The 23,152-nt window shown below is 44.5% G+C and overlaps 1 protein-coding gene across 5 annotated transcripts in view; it reads left to right on the top strand.

The window, feature by feature from the left end:
- Positions 1-23,152, top strand: part of ADARB1 (adenosine deaminase RNA specific B1) — a 964,894-nt gene that overhangs the window by 264,266 nt on the left and 677,476 nt on the right. For all 5 annotated transcript variants that reach the window (XM_078680556.1, XM_078680553.1, XM_078680555.1 and 2 more), the window contains exon 3: positions 14,092-14,139. The gene's annotated coding sequence lies outside the window, so the exon portion shown is untranslated. The remainder of the gene's footprint in view (positions 1-14,091; positions 14,140-23,152) is intronic.

A 23,152-nucleotide genomic window follows, 5' to 3' on the forward strand; every position in this document is an offset into this window, starting at 1 on the left:
CAATGAAAATGTTACCACAGCCTAACATTCAGTACTTTAAGTCCTACGATTTTGTGACTGAGTGAAATAAATTGATCTTTGTAAAGTATTTTTTGAAAATACATGTTGGAAAATAAGCGCCCCTCATGGTTCTCTTATGAATTTTTTTTCCTGCCATTATACTATAAGTCCCCATTACGCTGAGCTGTAATCAGTGTACCGCACCGGAATAGCTGTAATCAGCATACTGGACTCTAATAGCTGTTTTTTGCCTAATGAAGGAATTGAGTGTAAAGCTGAAGCCGAGATCGCGTAAACACGGCAAAGAGTTGAACAGACGTGAAGTAGTGTACTTCCTTGTGCTCCTTGTAAGTAGGAAACACCGGTATTTGGATCTAGAAATCCACATTATGTGTATGACTGCACTTCAGAAACTAATCGTTTTGATGTATTTTTATGTACATTTATGTGTGTGTGTATATATATGTGTGTGTGTGTGTGTATATATATATATATATATATATATATATATATATATATATATATATATATATATATATATATATATATATATATATACTACAAAAATGAAAAAATGTTCTATGTCTATGACTGTCTCATGCACGTAACTCACTATGAGCACATTGTCACTTTAAAAAGGAAGTAAACTGACCGTAATATTGTCATGTGATCAAGGCTCCTTTGGAGTCGAAACGCATCATGGTGGTCGATGTCCATACTTTCCTGGAGCTATCCGGAGTTTTTTGGCGGCAAGTCGAATAGTCATGTGAGCAAGGCCCAGGGAGGGGCTGAAACGCGTCATGGCGACCACAAACCCCGAATAAAACTTCAAGCACCTAATTGCGGTCCGTATCCATTATTGAAACTTATGCAGGATTGCACAGGAAAAGCGGAATACCTTGATATATATCTCTATATATATCTATATCTATATCTGCTTATCCAAAAGGACGACACAGAGCACTCATGGGGACATTTCCTTCAATTTATTGCCACAAGTATACTTGAAGGAATTCTCCCCGTCCTTTTGGATAAGCATGTCTGATTGAAAACGAGTCCGCCTCGCCTATGGAGAAAGCACCCGTCCTGAGTTCAGCGAGACACTTGGTGGAATTTTGGAGTTGTATGTATGTATAATATATGTATATGTGACCAAGACCAATGCTGTGGTCGAAACGCGTCTGTCTGAGGAATAAACTACATTTGAACACTTACGATTGGTGAGGCTCGTGGATCTTCAAGAAACTCAGGAGGATTCGCCTTTTGCAAATATATATATGTGTGTGTGTGTGTGTGTGTGTGTGTGTGTGTGTGTGTAATATGGTGTTTGTTGCCATTGTTGAGTGGTGCTCACAGTAATGTATTTATTATTACAGTTTCTCTCCATAATGTCTTATTGGAACACATTTATTTTCACTGCAGTGGTAGTTAAAATAAATATGGACGATAGTACGTTGTTTAAAGCAATTGTATTAATAAATGCACATTCACATATTACTACAATTCAAAGGTCAAATACATGTTTTATCACGGTAGAGCAAGATTGGCAAGAAGAAAAACAAACTGTTTTAACCCAACAAAAACCGATTTCCAGGTATTTGGCAAGGGTAGGAAATGATACACGCTGGCTCAATGACTTGAACGTTGACTGGTACAAACCCCTACTTTCTCTGAATGCCAAGTCACTTGGATTCACCCTGGGCACCACTTTCACCCTCAAGGAACACTTTGGCAAGAAAACAAAGAATTCCTTCTCCCAGCTCTTCCAAAGTGTCTTCAGAACTGCTGTTCAAGCCCTCATACTCTTGTATCTGAATGGTGGTAACAGCCTGCTCAGTGGCCTCCCAGATTGTCCACTGAGCACCCTTAAGGATATCCTAGACAGTGCAGCTTTATCTCACCCAGGTTCTTAAGAAATATGATCACATCACCCACTTGCAGATGTAATTCTATTGTCTCTCTATGCTGGCCCGCATCATCTTCAAAACCAGCTGAATCATTTATGAAGCTGTCATGATCAGACAAGATCACCATCTCTGTTGTTTCTCGACACACCTGCAGCCAGAACACCATCAGACTGCAGGCTAAGAACTGTAAAAAAAAGTCAAAAGAGAAGGTATTTTCCATCTATGCAGCCAGAATCTGGAACACTATCTCGTATATATCAGGACCGCCCCAAGGTTGCTGCAATATAGGAAAGAGTAGACAAACCTCTTTTTAAAAATCTGACATCACAATGCCTTCACAGTCCATAAACACGCTACCTCTCATGACTTACTGACTAAATGCTTGCCTTTGACAAGGTACAGCGCTCTGCTGCCTTTTGGCTTGCTTTGCGCATTAGAAACTGCACACACATGCACTTTGTGAAGAAATATGAATAGTGTATGTTACTATTACTTTACACATGGAAACAACTCTCCTAGCAGCCACAAGGCCTCTTTGATGTGTTTTTACCTTATAGGACAAATGTAACCTTCCTTCACAATCCAGGTGGTACAGTGGTACAGGGGCTGGTACATAACATGCACCCAAAGCTGCTAAACTTTGAAGAAAGGACGCACTTCCATTATGCTGCTTTAATAGTGATAGGTGAATGGGAGACTTTGCACATGGCTAGACTCTACATATGGTCTTGTGGCCAACAGGGCCGGACTGGGAAACAAAACCGGCCCTGGCAAAGTACTCGGCTGGCCCTCCTCCCCACTCGGGGGGATTGGGAGTGCCGCTGAGCTCTTTGCCGGGTCCGGTTTTCGGCCGATTTTGGTACAGGGCCGATTTTGCAGGCATGCTGCAAAAACGGCCCTCAGGGGCCCAAAACCGTCCCCCACCCGTGCGGGGCACTGGGGGATTACCCGGTGCCCGCTATGGCCAGTCCGGGCCTGGTGGCCAACCCTTTCTGCTTGTGAGCAAGGGCCCAAGGGTTGTGTGCAGCTGGTGTTGCTTATAATCCTTGAAATATGCGTTGACATCGAACTCCTTCAAAAAGATTATAAATATCACAGATATTCTTGTGCAGACTGAATCCAAAACACATCAATGAAAGGTTAAAGACATTTAGAAGAAGCAATGATAACACAGCCAATATGTAACACGGTTCAGCCGAACCGAGTTTTATTAAAAAACAAACACAAATTTGGACAATAATTTAGGTAGTGTATAGTGAAAGAATAGTAGCAACAATCCCCAAGTGTGTAATCGAACCAGAACCTAGGAAGTAATGAGAAAAGTGAAACTGGGAATCAGCAAAAGAAGGTTATTAGTTGATACCAATACGAGCCAGCAGTTTCAGTTACAAACACTCATGGATACATGAATTCAATAGTTTTATCTGCAAAAGGCGAGAACATTTGTCTGTCTCTCCATGATCATGTCGAATGCATTTTGACCTTTTCAGGATAATAGGGTCTCAACTAGAGATGACAGGGGTCTGAAGAAACGGGCTCAATATTAGAAAAATGTGGATGATCTATTATAGTGTAATATTCTGTAGACAATTAAGAAGTACGTACTGTCTTGACTGGGAAACATGAGAATTCTGTCTAGTCTCTGGGAAATTCGTGAAAGAACGAAATCCAATGAGGGCAGCACCCCCTACTGTGAGAAGGCATTGGTCACAGGGGAGCTGAATGGTAACAATTGTAATTAATTAATTAATAGATTAACTGACACTCACCTAAAGTCAGATGCAACTCATGGACCAATGGAGTTACAGCATGCCTACTGTGAACATGGGCATTTCACAATGGCGATTTGTAATTAATTAATATCAGGGATTGATTATCTGAAAGAATTATACAGACAAAATCCTTCATTGATAATTATAAATGTTAAAAGTACGTAACTGGAAGTGAGGAAGTGGGGGTCCAACCCACGGTTGGTAAAATGGACTTCTCACAAGGGCTGAGCCTCTGCGGTAGTTTGTAAATCGAGTGGTAAAAATGCCTGACGGTGAGCATGTGAAGCATACACTGTGGCAGTAGTCGTTCTTTGTGGGTGGAGGCTATCCCAAGGATAGGGGTGATTCCAACATGTCTCACAGTGACCATGTGAAGTGAAACACCGTACGGAAGAGATCGCGGTTGGTGAGATATGCTGCACGTAGAAGCAGTCCCTCTACGATGGCCGCAGAATGAGAGGACATACCATGTTACTGAGGCAGGCCACCAGTGAGGTGGGTTATATAATGACACCGGTCTATTGGCATGAGTGAGCGTCTATGCTCACTAATGGATGATATAAATAGAAAAACATATTTTACATATTAGATTTAACATTTTTAAAAAGATTACTGGTGAAACTAGAGAATCTGCTTAGAATTATACATGGATAACCAGGAGGAGTGTCTTTTCAGAGAGTGTTATACATAAGAAAGAGGTGTGTCTTTACAGAGTGTATAGTATGTCGACACCAGTAATAAGCAGTAAGAATTTGGTTAGTGCATCAAGGAAACAAAGTTACACCATTCATCACAGGCGTTGAGTCCATTTCTTATTGTATTAAAACTATCTATCCATTTACACTCAAGTCTTTGAAGGAGATACTTCATGTTGCTTCTTCTTGATGGCAACTTTGCTTGTTCCAGGCATAGCCATTTGATGTCATCTGCGGTGTGTTTTTCTTCTCCACAAAGTGAGGAACCAATGGTGCTGTGAGGACCCCGCACCAGGTTCTGCTCCTATGTTGCAAAATCCTCCTTCTGATTTGTTGAGTAGTCTGACCAACATACATTAAACCACATGGACATATAAAATAAACAACATTGATGGATGCACAGTTAGTGTGGTGTCGTAAGGTCGTTGTTGTTCGCTTGTGTGTGAATGTTTTTGTGTTCGAAGTAAGCTCACAGGCGGTACAGATGCCACATTTATAGTGGCCAATGATGGGCTGTAAACCCCATCTAGACACAATGATATTGTCCTTTCTGATCCTCTCTGTATTAGCATGGACAAGGGCCTGTTTTATATTTCTACCTTTTCTGTAAGAGAAAAGTGGGAGTTTCCAAAATGTATCCATCGTTCTAAATACTGGCCAGTGTTTTTTTAATGATTTTCACGGTATTGTTCGTGTTGGGACAGAATGTAGTCCCACAGACAATTTTGTTCATTTTGGCCTTAGTATGTTTTTGTAAGATCTGTTCCCTTAGACTGAATCAAGCTCTCTTCATGGAATTTCTGATCCGGCGTTTGGGGTAATCTCTCACGTAATTTATTGCTCAGAATGATCCTTTCTCTAAAACAAAAAGTCTTCCTTTAATGAGCAGTTCCTACGAAGCCTGAGGAATTGACCAAATGGAAGTCCATCTTTCATAGCTCAAGGATAGAAACTTATATATTGTAATAAGGTGTTGTGTTCAGTGGGCTTCCTGTAGAGGGACACAATGAGCTGACTGTCAAGATGTTTAATCTTCATATCAAGGGAAGGTATGGTGTTTGTGTCATGATTAGATGTAAATTTCAGAAAGGGTTGGCATTCATTCAAGTATTTAATAAAGATCATGAGGTCAATTTCAGACCCCATCAAAACCATGAAAATATCGTCAATGTACCCCTCCCAGCACTTGATGTTCTCCTGGAAGGGTTTTTGATTAGTAAGGACAAAATCAGATTCGAATTTGCCCACAAACAGATTAGCTGGAATTGGAGCAAAAACGACTCCCATAGATGTACCTAAGCATTGTTGATAGTAGTTACCATTAAACATAAAGTAGTTGGTAGTAAGTGCTATCTCCAGTAATTCTAACTCTGTGGCTACTTTCATAGGGGCTTGGCGTGTATTAAGACTGTTCTTAATAACTTCAATGCGCTCTATTGTTGTGGGATATTTCTATTTATCCTCTTAAGGTGTTGGCCTTTAAGGCTGTTATACTATGTGGCTTGACTGTTGAGTTCTACACATTTTTACCCACTTGAGCAACTGAAGGGCTTTGAGGGCTTAAACCTTCAGCACCTAACTGCAACAATTAAAATATATAGGTATTATTTCTGCACGGCAAATTTATTTTACATGTTCTCATTCTCTACACTTATTGTACTGTGGCTCTATAACCTACGGTCCTGTTAAAAATATATATTTTTTTATATTAATAGACTTTCATTAGAATGTTTCTGCTTTGCAAGTCCATGACTTGGATTTAAATGTTCAAAGAAAATTCAGACTACTTATTTGAAAAATCAAGTCAGTGATTGTGTATGTTTATATGAATTTATGCATGAATGTTTATATGTATTTCTTTTGATGTGCTCCTGTGTGTAAGTATGTATTTGGATTGTACCTTAATCAAGTCTACATTCCACCTGCATGTGTAACCACCTATCTTTACAAGTGGAATCCATATTTTTTTCACCCCCGTGTATTCAGTTATTTTTTCACATAAGTCTTCACTGACGCCTTTTAGAAGATTTATGTTTACAGGATATTTCTCTGTTGAAGGTAGATCTTCCAAAGTGGAGACTACTGTTCTTTCTAAAATGTGTGCATAATCCTTTATCAATCCTTGCAAGTAAATGCTTGCACACACCACCAGAGTTTCTCGCGAGCCTGCTTCTCATCACTCATGCAGCCCTTGTTGGCTTACAGTTTGCCAAATCATTGGCCCATTGCGGTTGTTTTGTCTGCTCGTTGTTTTAGCATAAGTGTTAAAATATGCATTTATGTTGGCCCAATAATACCGATCTTTATCCTTTGTCCACAAACAGAAATGTATGCCGTTTATTTGTTTTTCTCGTACAAAATGAAGTCCGATATAAACAATGCTCCCTTTTAAAATTAAATTTCTTTTTAAATGGAGCTAGTACAGATAAATAGTTGGTCCAAGCTTTTTCAAAGGGAAGCACATATAAGGGTGTCAAAGTCTGGTTATGAGGCAGAACATAGGATCCTGGATTCACATGTGTTACTGACCAGAAGACCGAGAGCCCTTGTACATCTTGGAACAGGGCTTCTGTCCAAACGAATATAGGAAGAGAGTTGCCTAGGGAGAAACCTTAGATGTGCGGTTTTCTCTCCCCAAATACATGGCATCTACTGGTATAGACAGAGAGGACTTTCTAATGGATATAATAGGCTGGTGTGGCCTCTGAAGAGTTGCATGGCCATCTGTGGTATCTCAGAAAGGTGTTTAGAGTTAGTAGTGTGGTCTGTTGTGACCTCTTGTGGCGAGTAGGTATAGGTTGTGATTGAGTTGAAGGGATACCCCTCAGTCCGGAGACTCCAGTAAGTGGGGTCATTATAAACCCAACAAACCTTACTCCACCCTCCCACCCCCCATTCACCATATGCTATTTACATAGATGTAAAGTGGTGTTTGGTATAGTGTGCAGTAAAGTGGTGATCTCACTGATGGGGCTTCATTGGAGGCAGCGAAGCCTGAATCCTCCAGAAGCTCCTCCGCTGCAGAGACTGCGCCAGGCTCCCTTCCCCAGCTCCTGTGATGAACTGGGATCTCTGACCGTCAATATTAGCCAAGTGCACAGAAGATCGGAGCAGGCTGGGCCTGGGTGGGAGTTTAAGATATTTGGGGCTTCTCAACCTAAACAAATATACCTGCTTGGGCCTTGGGTTACGATGAATGGGGAAGAGTTGCAGTAAATAGACTAGAAAAAGTGTGTGTGTGGGGGGGGGTGAAGGTTACTGTTGTAATTAATCTCCATAGTGGTACGTTCCATCCTCCCCTTCCCCTCTTGACCCTGTTGGTATGCCCCACCCTGAAGCTTGCCTTGGAATGTTGTGACCCTCTCCAGTGAGGAGAGTGGATGGTTAATAAATAGACCTGCTTTAATCTCATCTGGTCTCTGAGGATTTATATTTCTAACACTGGCGACGGACTGCGCAGGGGGCGGTAGTTGACCATCTCCACTTTGAGTTCTCTCTCCACACGCACGCAGCCTCATTCCAGAAGATCGCTTTGGAAGTGACAATTATCCTGGGAACTCCGCTGGACTGTGTCGACACGGATATCTAGAGGTGCGGTCGGAATAATGACAGGGAATAGGAGGTGAGACCTAATTCTTCATCACTTGAGCGGTGTGATACACCACCTGTCATCCGTCCCTGTACGAAACCTTGCATTCTGCAGTTGATCACATGAAGAGCTTATGCCTGTCAGCAATGTGTCTTCCAACTGTTGAGCGTGTGCGTTGTTGCTAAGGATTTACCGGTCAAGAAGAACTCCGGTTATCCATATTTTGACTGCCTGTCAGGGTTGGCGTGAGTAAAGCTGACCGAGTGCTCCTTTGGATGAGGAAATAATTTGAGCTTACCTGTGGTCGCGTGCGGTCCGTCAACCCCTGGCACGGTGCCTACGTCTGAAGGATCATCGGGTCCTGTTTTCTCGGAATGCCTGCGTTGCCGATGTCCTTGTGATCGGGGCTTGCCATGTCATCGATGTAAGGAGTGAGGGCTGGCACACTTGAGACGCCTCGCTGTAGCGTAGATCTGGACAGCCTGCTGTTTCCGCGGTCCGTGAGGAGCTGGGGGGACCGGTAATCTGGTGAATTCCTGTCAGCGTCTGAGTTTCCTCTCACCGGATGCCTGAGACGTTTCCCCGGCGCACCAGCAGCTGAGGGCCGGTAGCCTGCAAAATTTTGTTAACTCTTTAAGTACAAGGAACCTTGCCTCCTGCATAGTATTGCTGCTTTTGTGGGCACTATCCAGCTACATTTATATGGTCTTGACCTTGCCCCATGCTACATTCTACAGTTTACATATAACAGGGAGAGAGAGAAGACAATTCTCCTTGGATTACTGTATTTACAAGGAACTTTACCCCTTATAGTGTTCTTGTGGTATTCCTTTACTGAGTGTCTCCTGGTTATTATTGTGTTTCTGCAAGTGTACTCTAGGATCATCGGTTTTACCGTGCTAAAAGTCAGCCATGGCAGCAGCAAGTATGAGCCAACCCCCACCCTTTTTGAATGAGATAGGGGAACCAGAAATCAGTTGGAAGGAGTGGGTGAAACTCTTCGAATCGTACTTGATAGCGGTGGGTGGCGAAAAGTACAAGCCAGATAGGAAGAAACATATTCTATTACATAATTTAGGTAGGCAAGGGCGTAAAGTATATGAATCTCTTCCCATGCTAGAACAGGAGGGCGAAGATGAAACAGGTGCAGATGTATATGAGCAAACTATGGAGAAATTAGAAAAACATTTTGGGGACAAGATAAATGTTGTTCTGGAGCGCCATAAGTTTTTCAAAAGGTGTCAGGGTAAGCAAGAATCTGTGCAAAATTTCATTGCTGCTTTGTGGGGTTTAACACAGTTGTGCGAGTTTGGGAACTTAACAGAATCCCTTATAAGGGATCAACTTGTAAGGTGTACCAATAACCCACGCATTCAAGAAAAATTACTGGCTAAAAACCCAGGGTTAAGAGAGGCTATGGAAGTAGCCAAATCTGTAGAGCACACTGCTAGATGTATCAAGGAGATGAGGGGCAATGGAGAAGAAGTAGCTTCTGTAAATGAGGAAGAGGATTGCCTTGAAGTGTGTAAGGTCAGGTCAAGAGATAATTACAGTATGAGAGAAGATCAGAAGGAGAAGGGTCCCAAGTGCTACAGGTGTGGTAGTAATAACCACTTTGCGACCTTCTACCAGTGCCCTGCCAGGTTCGTCACATGTAAAAAATGTAATAGGAAAGGGCACTTTGCGAGAGTATGTAGAGATGGCGAACAACATACCAGAATGGAAAGTAGGAGTACAGGGAAAAATACAGCCAGGGAAGTAAAATGTATAGAACCCAGGAGAGAGAAAATAATCTTGCAGGTAAAAGACATTGATGGTACCATAAATGCAATTTACCCAAAATGTGATGTTTTCCTTGATGGCCAATGCGTAGAAATGTATGCAGATTCATGTTCGCCGTACACCTTACTTAACCGTGGTGATTTTGAATCCATGAGGAATTGTAATGTGAATCAATTAATAATGCCTGACATTTCTCCCTCAGGGTATAACAAGGGTAAAATACCGCTAGTGGGCATGAAGACTGTTCATATACAATTTAAAGACAGGGAGACCTTTGGTCCAATGTATGTAGTAGAGTCAGGATCCAACTTACTGGGATGGGTTCACCAAAAGGAGTTGGGCATTATCCTTGATCACAATAGTGCTGAGCAAGTTTTACTCACTGACAGGTCCTGGGAAAAGGGCAATATTTGTGAGGAGTTTGGAAAACTATTCAGAGATGAGCTGGGTTGCCTACACATGTTCCAACACAGAATCAAGTTGAAGCATAATGCAAGACCAGTAGTACACAGACTACGCCCTGTACCCCTCAAGTTGAAGGTTCCACTGGAAGAGGAGTTGCGCAAACTTTGCGAGTTGGATATAATCCAACCTGTAACCAGCACTGAGTGGCTGGCCCCTATTGTCATCGCGGCCAAGGCTAGTGGAGAAGGTATTCGCCTCTGTGTGGACCTGCGCAGCCTAAATGATAATATATGGGTCGAGAGACATCCCTTGCCTATAATCAATGAGATGCTGAGCACCATGGGTCCAGCTAAATACTTCAGCGTGATAGACCTGTCCATGGCATATCACCAGATTGAACTCCATCCCGAATCAAGGCCCCTCACGGCGTTCATCACACCATCAGGAGCCTTCATGTTCAAAAGGATGCCCTTTGGGCTGGCGTCCGCCGCAGCCATTTTCCAGAAGGCTATGCAGAAAATCCTGGAAGGAGTAAAGAACACCATGTGTTTCCAGGACGACATCCTCATTTATGGGCAAACCGAGGAAGAACATGATAGGATTGCGAGACAGGTGTTCAGCAGACTTATGGAGGCCGGCCTTACAGTGAAAAAGGAGAAGTGCAAAATAAAAGTGAAGGAAGTAGAATACTTAGGCCACAAGATCACAGAGGATGGTTTCAGACCAAAGGGCAGTTTAATCCAAGCTGTGATGGAAGCACCTAGTCCTAAGAACAAGGAAGAACTAAGATCCTTCTTAGGTCTTTTAGAATATATGTCAAAATTCGTGGAGAACTTTGCGGCCAAGTGTGAGCCCATGAGGGAATTACTGAAGAAAAACAAGGAATTCCAATGGGACGACGAGCATGATGCTGTGCTTAAATTGCTTAAAGAGGAATTGATAACCTCCCCAGCATTAGGAACATTTGATGCCTCCAAGAAAACCATCCTAGCCACAGATGCTTCGAATAAGGGTCTGGGTGCAACACTCATACAGAAAAGCGGTAATGAGGAGAAAATCATTGCGTTTGCATCCCGGAGTCTCACAAACCCAGAACGAAACTATTCCGTCATTGAAAGAGAAGCCCTTGCCTGTTTCTGGGCTGTTAGACATTTCAAGTTCTTCTTGTGGGGTTTAAGGTTCTCCATCCGAACTGATCATAAACCCCTCACCTTCATCTTTTCCGTGAAAGGATTAGAGAATTGCACTCCTCGCATCAGCAGGTGGATCTTGGGACTGGAACACTATAATTTCAGAGTGGAGTATGTACCAGGAAAGGAAAACAAGATTGCGGATTTCTTGTCGAGGTCACCATTACCGGAAATGGAAGAAAAAGAAGAAGCCCTCGACAGTCCTATCCTGATGACAGAAACACCTGCTATCACTGAAGTGGAATGGGAAAGAGAGGCAAAGGAGGACACGGAAATAAATGTGCTGAGGAAGTACATGGAGAAGGGATGGCCTAGCAAGAAAAATGAACTCGAAACTAGTGTTGCGGAGTTTTGGGAAGTGAGAAATGAGCTAAGTTTCATAGATGGCAGAATCTATCGTAATCACAGAGTGGTTCCTCCCAAAGGCCTCAGGAAAAAGGTAATCGACTTGGCACATGAAGGTCACCTAGGGCGCAGCCTCACTAAAGCCAGAGTCCGATCCAATTTCTGGTTTCCCAGGATGGATGCCATGGCCGAACAAGCTGTTAAAGATTGTGTGGCGTGCGCTAAAAGGGACAAGTCAAAAACAGTGCAGAAAGCACCATTATCCCCTGTGGAAGTGCCAACTAAACCATGGAGCAAGCTGGCCATGGACATCATCGGGCCTATGCAAGAACTGGGAGAGAGGAAAAGATTCATGCTGGTATTAATCGATTATACAACCCATTGGATCAAACAGAAGTTTGTCAACTCCGTCACCACTAAGACTGTGATTGAGTTTTTAAACGGAGTATTTGTGGAAGAGGGCATTCCAATGACTTTGATAACTGATAACGGAGTGCAATTTTGCTCGGAAGAGATGCGTGCATTCCTCAAGAGTTTGGACATCAAACATGAAACTACTGCCTTATATTGCCCCAAAGCCAATGGGTTAGTTGAACGAGCTAACAGATTCGTAAAGGAACATATTCAATTAGCAGCAACCAATGGACACGATATAGAAGAGTCCCTTAGAAGGGGCCTGTGGGCTTATCACACCTCCCCCAATAAGGTCACAGGAATCTCTCCCTTCGTAGCACTGCGTGGGCGTGAACCTTGCACCAAATTGAATCCCAGTTGGTTGAGCGGAGGTGAACCCAGGGTAGCAGACCAGGGGACAGTAGCAGAGAAAATCCAACTCCACCAAGATAGGTATAAACAGTGGTATGACACCAAGCACGGGGTGAAGGATTCCAAGTGGGAGGTGGGTGATAGAGTACAAGTCAGAAAGAACACCAAAGTGGGAGCTACCCAAAGCAAATATTACATGCCTTGTAAAGTTGCTAAAGTACTTAAGAATGTGGTCCAACTTGAGAATGGCCAATGGTGGAGCTTTGACAAAATTGTAAATGCACCTGAGTAATGTTCTGTGTTCTTGTTCCTCCTATTTTCTATGGCGCTACGGCGTAGTCATGACCCTAAGCCGATATTCTATTTCTTACTCTGCATCACCCTATGGAAGGGAGATGTGTTGTAATTAATCTCCATAGTGGTACGTTCCATCCTCCCCTTCCCCTCTTGACCCTGTTGGTATGCCCCACCCTGAAGCTTGCCTTGGAATGTTGTGACCCTCTCCAGTGAGGAGAGTGGATGGTTAATAAATAGACCTGCTTTAATCTCATCTGGTCTCTGAGGATTTATATTTCTAACAGTTACCTATTTGTAAGGCTCTGAGTGGCTTTGCCATCTGAGTTGTGCTACGTTCACCCCTTTAGCTGTGGTTGTAGTATTTAATATCCGTAACAAAGCAATAAACTGTTTTAGCATGGACTAAATTATAATAAATGCCTACAAGTGGCAAAGATTATCATGTTAGCATAATTAGTTTTGTACCTAATTTTCCAGGAATGGTTTCTGATTAGTCGAGCGAGGATCCATCCTTGGTACAGCCACGTTTGTAATGCCCTGTGCCCACAATTTAAGGTGTGCTTGTAAGTTTTGCTTTCCCAAGAGTGCTTTATCCATTGACGTGGTTGCTGGGATTTGGTTTCCCTTATAAACCCATTATTCTGCCCCTAAGCATCTCTCTACGTTTGGTTAATGTGTTCTTCCTTTCTCTGACTCCTGGCATTTGCTCCTTGCACATTTTGTTTTTTATTTCGCCCCTCGCTCTTTCTCTCCCTTTATCCCCCTTTCGTACCTCAACCCTCTTCGGGCCACCCTCCAAGCACTCTCGCCCTTATTTCTCTTCTAATTCATTCTCGGTATTCCCCATCATTATTTTTCCCTCGCCTTTGCCACCCTCTTTCCTTATTTCTGCCTCCCCCTTCTCCTTGCTTTCTCTTATCTTTCCCTTTTCCTCTCTCATTTCTCTCTCAAACCTGCCCTCTTCCCTCTTAATCCTCACCACCTTTCTTCATTTTCTGCATTTCATTCTTTAATCTTTTCTTTTTCTCCTTATTTCTCCTTTTCGTCTTCCTCTTTCTTCCACTCCAATTTTCCAACTGTTTCTTCCTCCAGTCAATCTTTGTTCTCTATCCTTTTTCACCTTTTACATACCTCCTCATTTTCTCTTATCCTTTCTTTTTAACCTTCTCTTTATCTTTCCTTTATTCCCCCTATTCCACTGTATTTTATTATGGAAGTCCAAAACGTGTGCTGTTAATAAAATACAGTCAGCCATGATGCTTAATTGCACAATAGTATTAGACAGAATACTTTGACTACTAAACGTAGTGCAAATTTGAATATATTTGTTTTTTTTCTCTGCAGGAAGTACAGCTCCTCCCAGGACAAAAAAGGAAAACCCCCGAGTTCAAGGTAACTGATATCCACTAAGTAACCATATTTCGCCACCATAGGTGTGTTGTTGGTCATTGAGAAAGCAAGTCAGGCATGTCTGTAAAAGTCATAGTAAGGTGATGGCTCGAAAAGTTATTCACAGAGCAATTTCAAAGTCCGTGTCAGTGAGAAACACGAATCGGTTTGTTTAGATTGCAAAGATTTCGTCCAGTGCATGTATAACTTGCAGGTATAACTCTTTGCCCTGATCGATGCTACTTGCTTTGCTGTTGAAAAACGTGACTACTCATCCATTATCATGAGTTTACATTTTCTTGATGGTAAAGGCCCAAGTAATCAAGTGCAGTGCGCTGCTGACACCCTCTGTGACAGCGGACATTTGGAACAGCAGTGGCAGCAGCTGGGAAACCACACCCTCATGGAGTATTCTGTTGGTCGCTACAGTTACTTGGTGCCTTCCATGTTCCAAAATAGAAATGTTTCTTCTGAGGGCCGTGTGGATTTTTATTCTGATATCTCACAGTAGGATGTCATGTGTAGTTATGGCCTGCTCATTCTATATCTGTCGGAAAGGGGGTAATTCTTTGATAGCTACGTCCTCCATCCTTGTGTCCTTGCCTGGATCTCTGTCAATGTGGGGTACATTTCAGTGGCTTTCCCAATGGCATGCAAAGACGTGGATCAGGGTGTTGCTTAGCCTGCACCAAATTTGATATACTCTTCAACTCATTAAATAGTTTTCTTTGAGATCTTCAGCAGATATGGAGACTTGTAGTACCCTGTGTTATTGGCCTTTCCTGGTTTGTGAGTGGTGGTGTACAAATGTTCTTGAAGATTGATTCTCCTTTGTTCAATTTGGGTATGCATCTTGGCTCCCAGTTAGTTTTAGTAACATCTGATGGTCTGTCACTATATTGAACTGCTTCTATAGATGAAAATGTGGTAGTGTTTGCATGCCCACCTTACCACCAGACTATTTTTGTCTAGTTTAGAAATGTTATGACTGACGTAGGATACAATTTGGCAAAAGTTGTCACTTTTCCCGTGTTGTGCTAGAATGGCTCCTAGGTCTAATGAGCTGGCTTCCACTGTGAGTTCAATGCATAGAGCCAGGGCGAAATATGCCTTATCGGTGGGGCTGCTGATTAGTTTCATTTTAATTTTTTGGAATGCATGCTCACATTCCCAGGCCCATTCAAAGATGCATCCTTGCTTGGTTAACTCTTGGTAAGCAAACCCTTATGTACCTTTTCTTTTTAGCAGTAACAGTCCAATCCTAGAAATGACTGTATATCAATGATGTCTTTAGGGGTCAAAGAGTTTTTTGTGATCCTTGATTTAGTTGGATCTCAGCGCATTCCTTTAATCAATAATGTCCCCATTGAATTTGAGTTCTTTTTTGTGTTCAGGTTTAAGTTTGCATCAAGTAGGATTTCACACACTTGTTCAGCGTCTTGTTGAGCTCAGAAGATACGAACCCTAGAATGTCATGACTATAGTTCAGTGCATTGACAGTGGATCTGATGACCCTCTTGGCGGCTTCTTGGAATATCTCTCCTGCTGATGGTACTACAGAAATGAGTGTTTTATGCTGAAATAATCCCAAATGTGTGGTGAATGTTTTGTGCTGAGATTATTTGTATCTCTCTAGTTGATGGTATCTTTATTGAGGTCCAATTAAGACAATTCTCTGACTCCATGTAGAAGTGTGATCATGTTTATTAGGTGAGGTCTTAGGTGGTGTTGTTATATGGTGGTGTTTGGGTCATGCCCATACATACCTTGCCCTATTGGTTGCGTTTCTGTACCACTCTTATCGTGACTACCCATGGAGTCGGTCCTCAAGACTTCTCAATGATGCCAGCTATTAGTAGTTCTTTTAGTTCCTCATCTGCTCTCTTAAGATGCAACCGTATTCTCCTTGGATGTTGTGCAGCTGGTTTGATGTTCTCATGGATGTGCAAGTGCTGTGTGAAGTCTTACATTTTTCCCAATCCTATGAATAGTTTGAGAACATTGAGTGTATCATTGTCCACCATGCAGAAAATGTCACTTCGATGTATTTGTTCAGCTGTATGTGAGCTGAGAAGACATTCACCCGAGATGAGTCCAAGCATTACATGTGTTAGCTTCAGTAGTATCATCTTTGTAAGCACGTCATCCCGAACGTGCCAAAGCATATTAGTGGTTCTCTGGCCATCCAGTTGTAAACCTTGACAACAGTTTGAAGAAATCTGAGCTTGTGTTCATCTTCCTGTGTTCTGTAACACAGATGTAATTCAAAGATGCTCTTCTGTCGAACATCAAGCAAGCAGGATGACTACCCATGAGGAGATTTATACAAAGATATTTTTTTATTGTACTGTGTTCATCACAGACTATGAATGGTTATTAGTTACTGCCTTGGTATGACAAGAGTAAGCTTTTGAACAATATTGTGGATGATAATCTCCTTGATTATGTAGTGCATGACGTCAGAGGTCTTGCAGGAGCTGCTCCTCTTCACTCTTAGGAGCAGCTCCTTAGGTGACCGTCCTGAGTCCCACGAAGGCGGTTGCTCCCCATGCTGCTCCAAGCACTAACCGGTATCGTAGCGCTGCTCGCACTGCCTCTGCTGCACGCATTGAAGTGAAACTGATCTGCCATTGCCTAAATAGAGACTGCGCATTATCCGTAGATTGACTGGACATTGCTGCCTCTGCCTTAAATTGCATTGTTACGCTGTGCCGCTTGACTGCTCACTGTTTATTTATTTATTTGCTCATTCTTGCTGCCTGTGCCCGCTTTCCGACTCGTGCCTGACTGTGCCGATTTAACTGCGATTTGGACCGCCGATACCTCCAACTTTGCCCCAAGCTCGTCCTGGTCGCCTTTTGGCTTGCAGCCATTTTGTTGTTATTGATTGTGACCCCCAGCCCGGCTCTCCGCCCCGCTCCCCGCCTCCCAGCTGATACTCCCTCGCCCCTCCCCCTACCACTATCCACATATGACAGATGCCTCTCCGCGCAGCGGTCACGCGCAGCGGTCACGCGCAGCGGTCGCGCCGAAGGTGCGCCAAAGGTAAGCCCGTCTACGCCCGTCCACGCCTGGACCGCGCCCAGCGCCAGACCCCCTGTTCCTCGCAATACCCACCCCAATCGCTTATCGTATGACGCCGCTACTATCCTCGCCATTAACCCCGGACGTTCCCCCCAATGTTGCGTAGCTACCCCAGGACACACCCATGGTCCATTCGCCTGCCACTCCTGCAAGTTCGCCTGCACCAGGACCCACACCAATTCCACTACCTCCAAACACATCCCCGACCGAAACCACCTGAAGTGCATCTTGCTGAACACCCGCTCGGTCCACAGACACGCCACTGAACTCTGGGACCTACTCGACTCTACATCGCCGGACGTCGCCTTCCTTACAGAAACCTGGATGAACGACTCTTCAGCGCCCGACATTGCCATAGCCATCCCGGACGCTTACAAGATCATCCGTAAAGACCGCATCAACCAAACGGGAGGAGGCATCGCCATCGTCCATAAGAACACCATCCGAATCACGACCAGCTCCGACGATAACCTCGCGACCGCCGAATACCTTCATTTCCAGATCCACACCGACCCCAGGACCACACTCAGAGGCACCCTCATCTACAGACCACCAGGAACCCGCACACAATTCAACGAAGACATCACCGACTTCATCAGCCCACATGCCCTTACCTCCGAGAACTACATTCTACTGGGAGACCTCAACTTTCATCTGGAAAAGAAAAACGACAGCAACACCACCACCCTTTTGGACAACCTGGCCAATCTCGGACTCAAACAACTTGTTGACACCCCCACCCACCTTGCTGGGCACACGCTCGACCCTATCTTCACCTCCAGCAAACACATCTCCTTAGATCACACCACAGCTCTCCACTGGACGGACCATAGCTGCGTCCACTTCAGCTACAACAAGACCACGACCAACAACCTCCCACAACCTATTCCTAGAAGAAACTGGAACAAAATCACCACCGACCAACTCTTCACATCGCTAAACGAAAACCCTCCTGCCATATCATCGGACCCAAACAAAGCTGCCATCAATCTCACACAATGGATCACCCACAGCGCTGACACATTAGCACCCTTGAAAAACCATCAGATCAAACAAGGTAACAAAAAGGCCCCCTGGTTCAACGATGACCTTAAGAAATCCAAGAAACTATGTCGTACCCTCGAGAAAACCTGGAGAAAAAACCCAACCTCTGACAACATGACCACCTTCAAGGACGCCACCCGCAAACACCACTGATTGATCCGATCCACCAAGAAATCAGCACTCAAGGATCGACTCGACAACAACGCCCACAACAGCAAAGAACTATTCAACATCGTCAAAGAATTCACCAACCCCACCGCCGGCACCAACAACATCACTCCCTCCCAAGACCTCTGCGACTCTTTATCCTCTTTCTTCCACAACAAAATCGCCGACATTCATAACAGCTTTGAAAACGAATCCGATGAACAACCCACTCCACCCACCTCTGAACCAAAACAGCACTCTCACAACATTATCGCCTGGAACCCAATCACCACGGAAGACACCATCCGCCTGATGAACTCAATCCACTCAGGATCGCCAACCGACCCATGTCCCCACCACATCTACAACAAAGCAGACTCCATCATCGCACCCCATCTCCGCGATGTTATCAACTGTTCCTTCAACTCTGCCACCTTCCCGGAAAGCTGGAAACATGCCGAGCTCAGCGCCCTTCTGAAGAAACCCACAGCAGACCCCTCTGAACTCAAGAACTACCGCCCCATCTCACTACTCCCATTCCCTGCCAAAGTCATTGAGAAAGCCGTCAATAGTCAACTCGCCACCTTCCTTGAATCCAACAATTCCCTCGACCCTTCACAGTCCGGCTTCCGAGCCAAACACAGCACCGAAACCGCCCTCATCGCAGCTACGGACGACATCCGAATGCTACTGGACAACGGAGAAACAGTTGCCCTCATCCTACTCGACCTCTCCGCCGCATTCGACACAGTATGTCATAGCACACTCATAAAACGCCTCAACAACGTCGGAATACAAGGAAAAGCTTTGGATTGGAACATCTCGTTCCTCGCCGATAGATCCCAGAGAGTCCGCCTCCCCCCATTCAAATCAAAAGCCACCGAAGTCATCTGTGGTGTACCACAAGGATCTTCACTCAGCCCCACCCTCTTCAACGTTTACATGAGTCCCCTCGCATCCATCGCGCGCCAACACAACCTCAACATCATCTCCTGCGCAGATGACACCCAACTGATCCTCTCCCTCACCGAAGACCCAAACACCGCCAAAACCAATCTACACGAAGGAATGAAAGAAGTAGCCGAATGGATGAAGAACAGCCGTTTAAAACTTAACTCGGACAAAACGGAAGTCCTCATCTTAGGATCATCCCCCTCTGCTTGGGACGACTCATGGTGGCCTACGGCTCTGGGCACAGCACCCATACCTACAGATCACGCACGTAACCTGGGTTTCATCCTAGACTCCTCCCTCTCGATGACCAGACAAGTCAACGCCGTCTCATCTTCATGCTTCAACATCCTACGCACGCTCAAAAAAATCTTCCGCTGGATCCCCACTGAAACAAGAAAGACAGTCACCCATGCACTGGTCACCAGCCGACTGGATTATGGAAATACCCTTTACGCCGGAACCACAGCCAAACTACAGAAAAAACTCCAACGCATCCAAAACGCCTCAGCCAGACTCATTCTGGACATCCCCCGCCATGCTCACATCTCCGGTCACCTGAAGGATCTCCACTGGCTCCCTGTCAATAAGAGAATAACGTTCCGTCTCCTCACCCACGCACACAAGGCCCTCTACAACCTAGGACCCGAATGCCTCAACACACGACTGTCCTTCTACACACCCACCCGCCAACTACGATCATCCAAACAAGCCCTCGCCGCAATTCCGCGCATCAACAGATCCACCATGGGAGGAAGATCCTTCTCCTACTTAGCGGCCAAAACCTGGAATTCCCTCCCCACTCACCTCCGACTTACACAGAACCACCTCCCCTTCAGAAAGCAACTAAAAACCTGGCTATTCGATAAGTAATGCACCCACCCTCCCTCAAGCGCCTTGAGACCCTATGGGTGAGTAGCGCGCTATACAAATTCCTGAACTTGAACTTGAACTCTTACAGCCCTTGGATATCGACACTTCGTGGTGTCTTTTGTCTTCTCGCAAATTTCTTTGTAGGCTCTTTTGCACATTTTCTCAAAATTATATTCCTTCCTACATTTTTTACAGTGTTCCATAGGTGGGCATGTGGCACTATGCTTGTATGTTTTGCTGCATCGCTATCATTCTCTTTTTGACTGGACTGTGGTTTCTTCCTTTGCATCTATGTCAGTCTTTTGGTCTGGATTGTCGGTTATGACTCTGTAGGCGTGGGAGTAGGGACGACCGTGACACCAGATATTGGATTCAAAGAAGGTTTTATTTTCAGTGTTCTCTTAGGGTGTGACATAAGCGTCTTTCTGTGTCTGAAGGTCAGTCTCTCTCGGGCAAAGGTGCTGTGGTCCGTGGCGAAGGTCTTCTTCCGTCTCTTCACTGATGTCGGGGGGGGGGGGGGGGTTCTATACACCGGATACCGCCGACTCCGTGCCATGGAAGAGACCAACAAAGAGGGATGCCGTTAGATCACAGTCCTCTATAAGAGGTGCACCAGGGGGACCGGGGAAGTGAGGGGCGAACCCAGTGATACTTGTCTCCACTATGTACAGTGCTCGGTGAACAGCAAGGTATGGAATGAGGTACAGAGGGGTGGGTAAAAGGAAGCGGAATGGTAGGGGAACGACAGGGGGAAGAGACACACCGGGATATATACAACGCTACTCTCGAGCACTCCGTCTCCCCACCCAGGCCGCCCAACGCCTCCGTACCTGTGTCAGCCACACTCCTCCCTCGGGAGTGTGGCACGGCGGTTCACGGGGTCGTTGGCCTCCTGGCTCTCCTTTGGTCTCGGGCCCTCCGTCCCTTCTGCGGGGTTCCTTCGGGTAGACGTTTTCCTCTTCTCCTTCTCCGCTTCGTTCGCTCTCCTCCGTTCTGCCTCCTTCCGCCTTCTCCTCCGTGGTGAATACACACCCCGTGTACAACACTTCCTGTCTTTTACCCAATCCGGGGCTGCTGACATCACTCGGGGCTGGGTCTTCGTTCTCTGATGTATACTCCCATTTAAAGGCACCGCTCTCTTCTCTCTCGTCGTTCGGTCCGCTCAGTTCGTCCTCCCACTCGTTAGGCTGTGGATAAGGTGGAGACGTACATTCAGCAAGGCAAGGATTCCACCATTCCCTCGTGCTCGTCCCAACTCCGTTACAGACTCTTGCATATGTTTGTTTGTGTGTGAATTTTAGCCAAAATGCTTGTTCTTTCTTCTCTGCCTTTCTGCCTCAGTTTTATTTTGCTTCAGCCTGATCATTGATATGCATCTTATCCCTAATCTCTCAAAGGATGTACCTTTCCCTTGTCACCCACTGTTGCAGTTATTGAGTTTATCCATTGGTTTCCCTTTTTTTTTCTTGTGATGTTAGGTTAATGGTATATTGTTTGTAGTCTGTTCTGCATAGGCAGGAGTTTAGCATTGAACACTCGTACCTTTTGGTACTTCGTTGATTGAGCAGGCAGTAATTATTTTATGATTTTTGCGAATATTTTTGCGTATTAATTATCAGCAACATTTGATTCTTCTGGGTTGGGGGTTGCAGGTATGACACTGTAGTTTTTCGTGATTTTCTGTCTGAACATATTTCTGCTCTTCCTCTTTTTTTGCTGACTGTGCCTTTTTTATTTTGTTTACTTGTTTAGTCTATTTATTACTCTATTAATTCCTGCTTTTTTACTTGTTCCTGGACAATTTTCCAGTCTTCTTTGTTGTTGATTTTCTTTTATACTTCCTTTCTTTGGGTTTAATTACGTTCAGATCAGTTAGGCCTGACTTAAGAATGGCGGCTCCAATGATTTTCTAGGAGGAGGCCTGTCTTCAGAAGTGCAGACTCTTTCCCCTCCTGTAAGATCTCATTTCCCTCAACATCACATACTGTTCCTTTGTTTCCTAACCAAAGCACTTGTTTTAAAAGACTGTGCTAAGTCAGATACGGGTGGGGGAGAGGAGGTATTCTCTTTACCTCCTCCCTCGGTCTCTTAATGCCTTACTCAAGTATGGGACTTGATCTTCAACATGTGACTTCTTTTGTGCAGCGAGGTGCTGCAATCCCAAAGCCTTGGTCTGCACTCTGGGTGTGGATGCTACACTCATTTTGTTCGGGCTTCAAGATGCTAGAGTCAATTAATAAGTTAATTGCAATGGGAAGATGCTTTATATATATATTAATGCAGCTTGGCTGCTAGTGCCAACTGTAGTTAAATCTTAGTGGTCCATTTTCAGTGTGCTCCATGCACAGACATGGCTCATCCCCTTCTTCATTTGTAATGTCATGGCAGAGCTGTTCAGCACGCAAGTCTGCATGAGATGTTAATTTATTTCTATGAATTTCCTCATTAATACATCACAGGCTTACAAGTGGTAAGCTAGCCTCCTCTATGTGCACTCTAACCTGATCGCTGCCTCAAGAGTTTCAATTGTCCCTTGTACTTTCTAATTGGTGGGTGGAGTACAGGAAGTGTTGTCCTGATTCCATCTGGTGCTCTGACCTCTGTTTGGTCATCTAGGTTATTGTGGCAGAGCTTGACAACATGACACCTCTTATAGATGGAATCTGAGATTTAGATTTCTAGTTTCAAATGAGGTCTTGGTATTATTCCCTTGTGGATAGCGATTGAAAGTGCTTCACGTTCTGGAATTGCCATGATTTGAAGGCCGAAGGACTAAAGAACTAGTGAATATTGTATTTGATTTTATGGCTATCATCAAATTGCTTGGATGGTGCATCTTCCTCTCTCCCTACTTACTATATCTGCTTGTGGCACAACTCAGACGCTTTCTAACGCCTGCCCTGCCTGCCTATGCTGT

This window comes from Lissotriton helveticus, chromosome 3_1, assembly GCF_964261635.1.
Source record: "Lissotriton helveticus chromosome 3_1, aLisHel1.1, whole genome shotgun sequence".
NCBI classification, from domain to species: domain Eukaryota; kingdom Metazoa; phylum Chordata; class Amphibia; order Caudata; family Salamandridae; genus Lissotriton; species Lissotriton helveticus.